The sequence below is a fragment of the Euprymna scolopes genome, chromosome 27 (assembly GCF_053919585.1).
Source record: "Euprymna scolopes isolate OS-2025 chromosome 27, ASM5391958v1, whole genome shotgun sequence".
Classification (NCBI taxonomy): Eukaryota; Metazoa; Mollusca; class Cephalopoda; order Sepiida; family Sepiolidae; genus Euprymna; species Euprymna scolopes.
This window is the reverse complement of record NC_136508.1, coordinates 31,297,255-31,309,754: the sequence shown is the minus strand read 5'-3', so window position 1 is coordinate 31,309,754 and position 12,500 is coordinate 31,297,255. Positions and strand designations below refer to the sequence as shown.

At 28.6% G+C, this 12,500-nt stretch overlaps 1 protein-coding gene across 1 annotated transcript in view; it reads right to left on the bottom strand.

Annotated features, from left to right (window-relative positions):
• The window catches only part of LOC145248803 (uncharacterized), a 2,668,808-nt gene that overhangs the window by 2,656,028 nt on the left and 280 nt on the right, over positions 1 to 12,500 (bottom strand). Inside the window, exon 1 of the mRNA XM_080110455.1 lies at positions 12,451 to 12,500. This exon is cut by the window's right edge and continues 280 nt beyond it. The gene's annotated coding sequence lies outside the window, so the exon portion shown is untranslated. The remainder of the gene's footprint in view (positions 1 to 12,450) is intronic.

Sequence of the window (12,500 nt, the reverse complement as noted above, 5' to 3'; positions counted from 1 at the left end):
TATATATTTTAGAATTTAGCTTCAAAAGAAGCTACGAACAAAATAGGGGAAACCTGCGTGAAAATTCAGACCATTCGACTTTTTGTATAAATTAAAAATAATAAAAGTTAATTAATAAATATTCAACAAATTAAAGGTTTGTGTTTATAATTTGCAAATTATGAAATATTCGATTTGATCGACAAAATTAAAGACACGAATTACGTACATTTTTTTTAAATTTAGTTTTTTTTTTCAATGTGTTTTAAAGAAGAGGTTCTTTGATATTTGACAGTGTTTAGAATAAAATAGTAGCTTCCGACAGATTATGGGCACCCACTGTAATGCTACCTGCGTGTGAAATTTTTGGGGCAAGAGTTGTGAAATAACAAGCCACATCTCTCCTGAGTCGATATTGTTAAATACTAGTGGCAAGAGGAGGTTCAGGGCTGGAAACAATGCCGAGATAAGCGGAAAGCATATACAGCGCCTAGAAATCTCAAATGGAAAACCATCAGGTACTAGCTAGACTCAGCGTTGCTTAACTTCAGTGATGTGACGAGAACCGGTGTTTCAAAGTGAAAAGTTATTATGCTGTAAAATCAAATAATATTGTAGATTTTCATTATAACTGATGAAATGAATTCTAGTATAATAGTTACTTTTATCATACCATCATTTTAATCTTAGTTAGGGGCATAAATCTGTTCGGAACAGTTTTCTTTAAGAATTTAATATTTATCTGTCGTAAGACAGATATAACTATATTTATGACGTGTGCTACAATGAGTTCTAATCAATGGTTATACTTGTATTACAGCATAAATGTTTCTAAATCGTTTTACCTTTTTCCCCTGTTTACATAAAACTAAATTGAACTTCTATGAGCAAAATTTCGTTCGGAAAAATTCAATACAAAGGAGCTAGTTTCCAGCAGGTTAGAACCAGCTGGGTTTGAAGTTCGGTGTTAATTTTGTATCGATCTATCTTTGTAAATAATTGTCACACTCTCTGTGTATGTCGGTATGTATAACCCTTATCTTTTCGGACTTTATAAATCATAAGACATCAGCATATATATATATATATATATATATATATATATATATATATATATATATATATATGTCTGAATATATATATATATATGTCTGAATATATATATATATATATGTCTGAATATATATATATGTCTGAATATATATATATATATGTCTGTGTGTGTGTTTGTGTGTGTGTTTGTGTGTATCCCCAACGTATGTCTGTATGTCTGAGTGATAATTGTGTTCCATATAGAAGGACCGATTAAAAAATTAACATTAAAATCGAAAAATGTATTATCATGAAAATTTATCAACGAAAGGAATAGAAATGGATCGCAATTCTCTATGATATTTAAATCACAAATAAGGATTTCCACGAGGAAGACGCTGGAAATGGACCAGAATCTGTGTGTTTCTAACCTTAGGAAACTATAAGGGTCGAACCATCTTTAAAACTATATATATATATATATATATATATATATATATATATATATATATATATATTGATGAAAATCATATCATATGTATAAATAATAAAAATTAGGAGTGTTCTGCAAGTTTTGTTAACATCTAGCTAGAGAATATCTCCAAATACCCTGTCTATTAACCAACTGGTATATACGTATTGCTGCACTACAAATACGTATATCTTGTTTATAAAATTTAAACCGTCGACTCTAATTTAGATTGTTACGTTTATAATCGCAATTGTCATTTAATTCCAGGCAACGTCGGTTCTTTCTGTTAGTGTATCATGCAAATTGCTGACTTACACCGACATGTCAAAGATTTTTACATATTTAGGTATTTTCCAATCTAATTGTGAAGAGTCCATGAAAAACGTAGCAAATGAGACAGCGTACAAATATTCTTGCTATAATAATTAATATGCTATGTAGTAGCATTGGATATTATATATACTAACTTTATGAGCATCCAGTAACTATGTATATGCTTAGCATTGTACTCATGATCACGTCGTATGAATCAGAATTTTCTATTGGTGGCATTGGTTTCCCCGATATTTTTCTTGTTTTTCTCTTTATATTTTCTTTACAGAAAATAAAGAAAATTGCTTGACTGCGCTTCAATCTATGGTCTCCCCTCGCCAAACTTTCACAAGAAACACTCGTCTAGCTGAAAACACTATCAATATTTCCCCCACTCTTTATCTGTGCCTAAACATAAACGTAGATTCCATGAACAAAACTTCTTTCTGTGTAATTGTGTTCCGTTTTCCTGCTTTCCAGCTGACAACAATATAGTTGTCTTCAAGTCTAATGCAAATCAAGTTCTTGATGAGCCGTTCCATTTAAGTTAACAAATTTACCGAATTTCCATTACTAACGATTACTATATTGTCCAATTGTCTGCTGTACACTCTTTACCCTTACGTGTGAGTGGTCTCTGGGCTTGATAAATGGTTAAGTCTATGTAAAAAAAAACACAGAAAATACACGTTAAATATTGTTCGTGTTTTAGATTTAATTCTTATTTATTTGTCTCAGCACGAGGACAGAGTTAGACACAAGACCGTCTATTTATCATGTGTGTAGTAAAGGGGTTACTCTAGTTCTTCAAAATGTGGCACGCTTTATTGGCACACAAATACACGTTGCCTCAGTCTATAATGATAGTAAATCCTGTGACCGAAGACAGAAAAAGATTAAATGCATCATCAGAATAGATTTTATACTCTGCTCTGAATCAGCACTTTCGGAATCGAGTTATGTTTTAGGAAATATGAATTGAAATCTTTCTAATAAGTCAACACTTTCGAACGAATCACAAAGTGCCCCATCCTTACGGTGAAGAGTTCTCGTCTTTTGTAACCACTCAATTTAGTGTTATCTCACTAATGATCTCAATGGCCCTTTTTTCATTTTTGCATTTCTGGTAATTATCAGTTCAGGATAAAAAAAAAAATGCGAATGAGTAAAACTATAAAAATAAGCTATTATAATAAAAAAAGATATCATTATCAGCGATGTTATTTATCGGATAATTGAGAGAGAATGAAATAAGAGTGAGAGAAGGAGAGGAGGAGTAAGGAAGAAAGAAGAAAGAAAACAAGGAAAAATAACGTAGAAGAAAAGCCTAAAGGGAGAAATAAACGGATTTTCAATTTTCTTTTTTCTTTTTAATTTGCACAACTTATTAGATAGATTTTGCATTGAAAACTGTTGATGTAAATGGAGAATAGTGTCGCATAAGATATTATATCTCCTTATAAAATTGCATTTGAATACAACAACAACAACAAATAATAATAATAATAATAATAATAATAATAATATATATATATATATATATATATATATATATATATATATATATATATGCAGAGTTTTATATAAAAATGATTTAGCAATTTTCAGTCTGACTGTGCGATATTATACCAAGATAAAGCCTCTCTGTGAGTAATTGCGACGTTCTGTATGTCATGAAATAGATGACTGCAACATGTACCTCAATATAGAGTTGAATGAAGGAAATACAAAACGTTTTACCGAATAATTTTCGATCATATAACTCTTAATTAACAGTTGTAATCGATTACTATTCGAGCAAGTACATAAACCTATGGATTAAACGACATACATTTTAATTTCTATTTTTTTTTTTTTTGCTTGCTTCTTACGTAAGTTTCTAATGGGATTTTCTTAAGGAAATGAATGAATTAAAAAAAAAGGAACCTTAAAAAATGGTTAACGTTTCATTTCAACAGACTAAACGCACTTTAGTTGTAATCCATTGGAAGATTCATTTCATGAAATTCGAAAGAGAATTATTTTTAAATAATCAATGCATTTTACAAGAGAAATGTACTTAAATAATTTACATGTTTAAATAAACTTGTTTTTTTTATCAACCTGCCATGCTTCTAAGCGATCTTTGTTGAACTGCTTGATTGGAACAAGAAACAAATAATTCAGCAATAAGATGAACGCTAGAGGCGTTCCACGATAGTAATGTAATATTACAGAGGTACTGTTTTTTAGTAATATATATATATATATATATATATATATATATATATGTATATATGTATGTATATATATGTATATATATATATGTGTGTGTGTGTTTTTGTGTGTGTATGTGTGTATATATAAGTGTGTGTGAGAAAACACTCAGTAAAACACTGGTACTACCGTTTCAAATCGGGTGTAGGGGACCATTTCATGGAAAAGAAATAGTAGTCCTGTCAGCATGTTTTATATCTTAACTGATCCCGCTATATTGGATTTGAACCATAGGATACCGATGATTTTTTTTTTGGATACCTGTAAAGTTATAAAATTCAGTTATATGATTGAATTGTTTTTTAATTTAATCGAGCACTTTGCTGGGCTTCGTTCCAATAAGCACTAACCTATATATATATATATATATATATATATATATATATATATATATATATATATATATATATATATATATATATATATATATACTACTGTAACAAGACATACATCATGATAACACCCACCGACATGCGTGAGTATTGTCATCTAATATATTTATCGTTAAATTACAAGTATCTTGATATACACATAATAAAATAATTCGGTCCGCGATATGACCTTAAACTATATCCAATGGTGAGGCCCCAGCTTGCGGGCTTTGGGGAGTGTGGAGCCACCCTTTAATTTTCATTGCTCCCAGGCCCACTCTGATTGTGGTATTACCTATTAGGGTAGCAACTATGGGTTAAGTAGAAACTGACTTAAAAAAAAACAAATATACACTATGAAAAATTGTTCTTCAAAATCACTGGATTCAGCATTAAATAAACTGGAAAAGATTGATATGCCGTAAAAAAAACCAAAAAAAAAACAATAAAATAATTCGAAGCCAATAGCAATGAACACCATATTTAAATTTGTCAAGTAATCTATAGAACACATGTTGCATTTTAACTTGATACGACTCTCAAAATTATGTTTATATGATTGGATTCCATGTGTTTTCTTTCTATTTCTAATTTAAATAACCTTTTTCTCGGATTCTAGAACTGACGTGCTTGTCTTTTAGTTATTTTTAGTCCCAAATTTAATAAACAATCTTTATCGCGCTTTGCTTTAAAAACATTCAATATGTATTATGTTTTACTTATAAATGAGTACCATGCAAGTTGGTCACAGGTATGTAAACGTTTTTGTCTTACAAACCAACGTCTTATCGAGCGCAGTAAGAGTTAACTAACTTTCGATTGGTTATTGCTTTATATTGCATGTAAAAGCCGCATCGAATTATATCTTCCTCTGCTGAGGCAGAGAAATGGTTTGCTTAAAGAGAAACGTTCAACAAGCGCATGCTCTCCTATTGCACTTCGCCGCCTCGTTCAATCTGAACTAACAGCGGGGCATCTACTGATAACATTTAAATAAACCATCTATTATCTTATAAATAGCATCCACTCTGTGCAGCACACACTCCTCAGTCGTCTGATGATTTCCCTCTGGAAGGAAACACAACGGTTTCACTACAACTAATGTATTATTAAACTAGTTTTCTTACACTCACGCACGACGCGCGCGCACACACACATACATACATACATACATACATACATGTATATATATAAATATATATATATATATATATATATATATATATATATATATATATATATATATATATATATATATATGCATACAAAATATACGGAGACCGAAAAAGATAGAGAGAGCGAACGAGGAGGAAAAATGATATATGATAGAGAGAAGGCGAGAGAAAAAAAGTCGAAGCTACATTACAAGACTAAGATTCGAAACCTGATTTCTAGCTTAGTAACCATTATACATACGTTGTTGTTGTTATTATTATTATTATTATTATTATTATTATTATTATTATTATTATTATTATCCTCATGCTTATTATTATTATTATTATTATTATTATTATTATTATTATTATTTTTAATAAAATTATTATATGTTTACGCCATTTTATCTGCGATGGATAGGCAATAATGAAACCAAATTATGTATATATATCTATATGCACGTGCATATATATACACACGTATATATATATATATATATATATATATATATATATATATATATGTGTGTGTGTGTGTGTGTGTGTGTCTATAAATGTATACGTATATGGTCAATGTGTAATTATTTCAACTTTCTTATAGCAATCCATAATGTACTATATATATATATATATATATATATATTTATATATATATATATATATATATATATATATATATATATATATATATATATATTATGGATTGCTATAAGAAAGTTGAAATAATTACACATTGCACATATACGTATACATTTATATACACATGCACAATAACCAAACACAGGCACACACACACACACACACACACACACACACACACACACACACACACACATATATATATATATATATATATATATATATATATATGTGTGTGTGTATATATATGCTTGTGCGTGCGATGATGTGTATATACAGTTAATATACGATGTTCATGTATAGACTCGATAGAACGCAAAAGTATATTAATAGAGTCATGTATAGAAGCTTACATAGACGAATGTATCTATGCTAATTTTGTCTTTAGTTTTTCTTTCGCTTACGCATATATAAACAAATATACATATATATATATATGTATATATATATATATATATATATATATATATATATATATATGAACAGAGAAGGCGAGACTTAGGAGATAAATGTAATGAAGGCACTTTGTCGAGGTAAGAGAATAACGGAGTATAAGATGCATTTATCGTCGCGTGTTGGCAAGTGGCTTTTCACTTTGCGTTATTCAAAAACTTGCGCTTATCTCGCATCGCTATAAACTGCTAGTAACCTGACTCTATTGCTCAAATACATCAAACTCCGATCACCAGGCGCTATACAACTGGAACTAGGAACTCGGCATATATTGCTATGAGTTTAAAATACTAATGTTTGCATAGGTATTTAATTATTTAATTGTCATAGTAAAAAAATTAAATGTATATATATATATATACATACATACATACATATATATATATATATATATATATATATATATATATATATATATGTGTGTGTGTGTGTGCTGGTTTTACATGGTGGCAAACTATTATAAAGTTCGTGTTTGTGCTTTCCCTTAGGTTAATGTTTTGTTGTGTATGCATGTGTATGTGTTATTATAAATATGTGCCTATGTTCTCATGCATGTGTGTATGTGTTATTATGAGCATGTGTTATTCTTTGTGTGTATGTATGTGTGTATATATGTTATAGCATATTATCATTTTAACTGAATTAATATTAGTAGGAGAAATGTTTGGTATCTTGACGACGTAATGGATTTCGACGGTTGAATTTGCCAGCAATTTGTAACGCTAGCTTCGATGCATCTATAACTTTATGCTCCTTCTCTGCCTCCTCTCTTTCTGACACTCTGGCTCTCTTTTCTCTCTCTCTCTCTCTCTCTTTCTCTCTCTCTCTCTCTCACTTTCACTTTCATGCAAGAAAGGACAGCTTTACATAAAAATCGGGAAAATAGTAAATTGCTATCGACCCCGAAACAATTTTGCCTTCTCCTGAAGATAGAGAAAAATGAATGAAGCAAAAAGCAACGGAAAAACAAACAAAATGGTCACTTGACAAATAGATGAGAGACAAATAATCTTGCAAGCAACAATTCGATAAGAAATTACAAACAAAATATATGTACATATATATATACATATAGAAAATCATATATATATATATATATATATACATCTACACACACATACACACTCACATATATACGTATATATATATATATATATATATATATATATATATATATATATATGTGTGTGTAATGGAACGATTTATTCCTTTTTATTTTTCTATATAAATATATATATATATATATATATATATATATTTATATCAATACACATGTGTCTTTATATGTATGTATATATTAACTATTTTGTTCTAATCGAAATGACAAGTTTCCCCTGCAGAGCTAAATGAGAAAAAGCGAGTTTATTCATATAAAACATACCGAGTTCTAAAATATTTTCCTTACTATGCGTGTTACGGTATTTGCCAAGCCTTACGGTGTTATTTATAATGTTATTCAATTATATACATGTGTATTTTATATGGTACTGTTTTGTATTAGGAGTTTTTAATGCTGGGTCCGAGCTTCTACTGAATATATATGTATGTATATATATATATATATATATATATATATATATATATATATATATATGTATATATAATTATGCATATATATATTAATACGTATGTATTAAGGGTTAATATAGTACATAGGTATTTTTGGTACTACACATTTGTATTCTACACTCATACATTACTTGCGCCTAATCATACACGCGTAACACCATTTATGTGTCTGGGAATATATATATATATATATATATATATATATATATATATATATATGTATATATGTATATATATATACATATTTCCACATATATATACTTATATATATATATATATATATATATATATATATATAAAGATATTGAGTTTTGTAAAGCTAGCTTAAGCGACCCATCTACACACACGCACATATATAGACATGTATATATATATATATATATATATATATATGTATATATACATGTATAAATATGCATACATATATAATACAGAGATATATAAACATATATACTTATATATATAGTTTATATATATCTATATCTATATATGTATATATATATATATATATATATATATATATATATATCTTTCAGAGCATGTATATCTAGCAGATACATCCTTAAACACATTCGTAAATACCTATATAAATACTAATCCAAGTATATTTGGTTACGTATGTGAATGTAACCTTGGCACACACACACACACACACACACACACACATATATATATATTCGATTTTATGTATATTTACTTTATTTTTATGTATATTTACTTTATTTGTATGTATATTTACTTTAGTTTTATATATTCGATTTTATGTATATTTACTTGTTATTCATCATTTAAATGACGATCGAAAATAAGAGAATTACAGCAGATAGAGATCAACAAGCATAGTCTCAGATAGACACTTACATATATCTTCTTGTAAGTGTATATGTATGTTTCTGACTATAAGGAAATATATACCAATGTGCATATATGTATATATGTGGTGTTAATCTCACATATAGTAGACTATGCGCGTAATCAATATTAAAGCCCTAATAACATGGACATAGCTGTATGCAATAGTCATTAAATTATATATATATATATATATTTATATACATATATATATGTATACTTACAATTATTCTGTTATATATATATATATATATATACAATTATATAGCCATATACATGTATATAAATTTTGTTTACACGGTGGTCACCACTTATCAAGGCCCGGAAGCCACTCAGGGATAAGGATTATTGCAAGTACAGTACGTTAGTGTGGAGGTTTGATGAAGTATTTACTTAAGGGGGCGGTTCATTAGGAATTTGTTTACGTTGGACTTGAAGACATCCAAGTTGTAGTCAGGTGGGAAGCAGACAGATCGAACAGAGTTCCACAGGCGTGCAGTTCTAAGATTTCATATATATATATATATATATATATATATATATATATATATTTCGTTTATATAGCAGTTCTAAGATTTCATATATATATATCATATATATATATATATATCGTTTATATAGATACATATAGGTGTGTGTGAGTTAATTTTTTACAAGTGTCATTATATACGTTTGTTTACCCTATAAAAACCGTGTTATATTCCGTACCTAGTTTTTGTAATAAAAATTCAACATCATGAAATTTTTATTTTGATAATATGTACAGGCGCGAAAATATTATTCCATAAAATATAAATATATTTGATATGCATATTTCATATACATACAGTCATATATATATATATATATATATATATATATATATATATATATAAAAATAAGTATATATATAGAGAGAGAGATATATACATAGATATAAAACGTATATGTGTATATAATATATAATTATATATATTGTACGTGTAAAAAATCTTTGATAATTGTATTAATTTGAGATATTTTTATTTTTGCACAATCATACTGTGAAGTCACGGTGAAATGTACATATGAGATTATGCTTGTATATTAATATATGCCAGCGCCATAGTGTAAGTATTTGCTAGAGTGTGAGCAGATTTTCATTTCATGCAAACTTACATGACCAAATTGACAGTTTCGCACACCTATATAAATAGGTGTGTGTTGTAGTCGTTAAGATGTTTTAATTTTTTATGCGTGTATTAAATATGTTGCGAGCTAATATCCATAGGACTATGCGTACGCACAACTGACTTGAAATACATATAAAGACGTATATTGTTGAACACATACACTAAATCGAGTACGCACACATATATACACATATACACACACAAATATATGTAACATATGTGAATGCTTATATATGCATATATGTATGGGCGTATTGTGCAAAGTTTTTTCTGCCCTCCCCCTCCAATCTATTTCTCTCTCTTCCCCTCTATCTTTCTCTCTTTCTCCCCCCTCTCTCTCTCTCTCTCTCTCTCTCTTTATATATATATATATATATCTTACTCATGTTATTATATGTTTTTATATGATTCCTTATGTATCATCCCATATACACACACATATATATATAAATATATATATATATATATATATATGTATATGTGTATATGTGTGTGTGTGTGTATTTATTTACAGATAGATTCGATGAGATAATTCATCGCAACCGTCGGTTTTAAACTTTGTAATATGGGACAGTTTTAAGTATTCATATTATCAGGCGTTAAACCGACGGTACGGATGACAAATCTCATGAACGCCTTCTGTAAATAACACTATAAAAATTACGTTCCTATCTTCGGAATTTCTCCTTATAATACAGCAAAAAATATTACTCAGTATATATATATATATATATATATATATATATATATATATATATATATATATATATATATATATATACCAATAAAATTACATCAGATATTGAATACAATATACACATGATATACATTCATAATGCAAAATGTATGGTTTGTATCTTCGAGAAGCCAAGTCTAAACTCCTGGTTTTTTCTAGTAGACTTCGTTAGAAGGAAATACTGACAGAGCGAAGAGATCATCGTAGAAATATAGACACTCGTTGCGTGGATCATTCTAAAGCAACTTTAGTGTAATACAGACGTCGCAGATACCCATAATTATCTCCGGTAATTTCGATGGATTACGTGTTTGCAAGACGGACATCGAATAATAAATCGGATGTTTCCTTTGGTACTTAATTCAGTGTCAGACAGATATGTTCAATAGCATTGATAAGCACATACGCGCACACACGCGCCCGCGAATACACAAACACACACACACATACCCATATATATATATATATATATATATATATATATATATATATATATATGTATGTATGTATGTATGTATGTATGTGTTGACATATCTACCTATAACTGGCAGGATGCATTCTCAAAGACTAAATGTATACAACGAGCAGATATGTACAGCATGAGGAATAATATAATTCATTTAGTATATATATACATATATATATATATGTATATATACATACATACATACATATACATATATATATATATATATATTCATATATCTCATGCTACATTATTACATTTCACACACGCGCGCAGGTCCATGCATATATGTTAACATATATACGAATAATTAAATAAATTCGACGAGACACCATATTTAGAATTACTTGATATTAAAACAACTGTGTGATGAATTACTTATTTTTCCTCATTTATTTTAGTAGTATTTGCATATATATATATATATATATATATATATATATATATATATATATATACAACCATATATATGCACAGAAACATGCATATATATATATATATATATAAAGTTACATGTATATATATACATGTTTTTACTTACATATATACGTACAGATATGTCAGATATACGTATATTCTCAATGTCAGTGTCAGTGTTAAGATTGTATATTCATCTTTGTTCCAGATTTTTATAATTGTTTAGATATCATATACACACTTATATTATGGTCTTCTACCTCTGTGGTACTACCTCCAAAGGGCTTATACATTCTCCTCTCTGTATCTAACGCGCTGTTGCTTCGCGCTCGTCTGTATTAAACTCGTATATACACACATCACACGGACATGCACATAAATATATATATATATATATATATATATTTATATATATATGCGTGTGTATGCGCATGTATGTGTGTGGGTGTGTATGTGCTTGCCTGTATTTTCATGTGTATATACATGTGTCTTTTTAGGTACAAATCAACACACAGCAACAAAAGGGGGTCAAAATGTTGGAAGGGGTCGTTCAAGGTATCAAGAAACAAAAGTAGTGGTTAAACTCACACGTGGTCAATTTTTGTGTCCTTTTGGTGACATTAAAACGATGGTTAAAC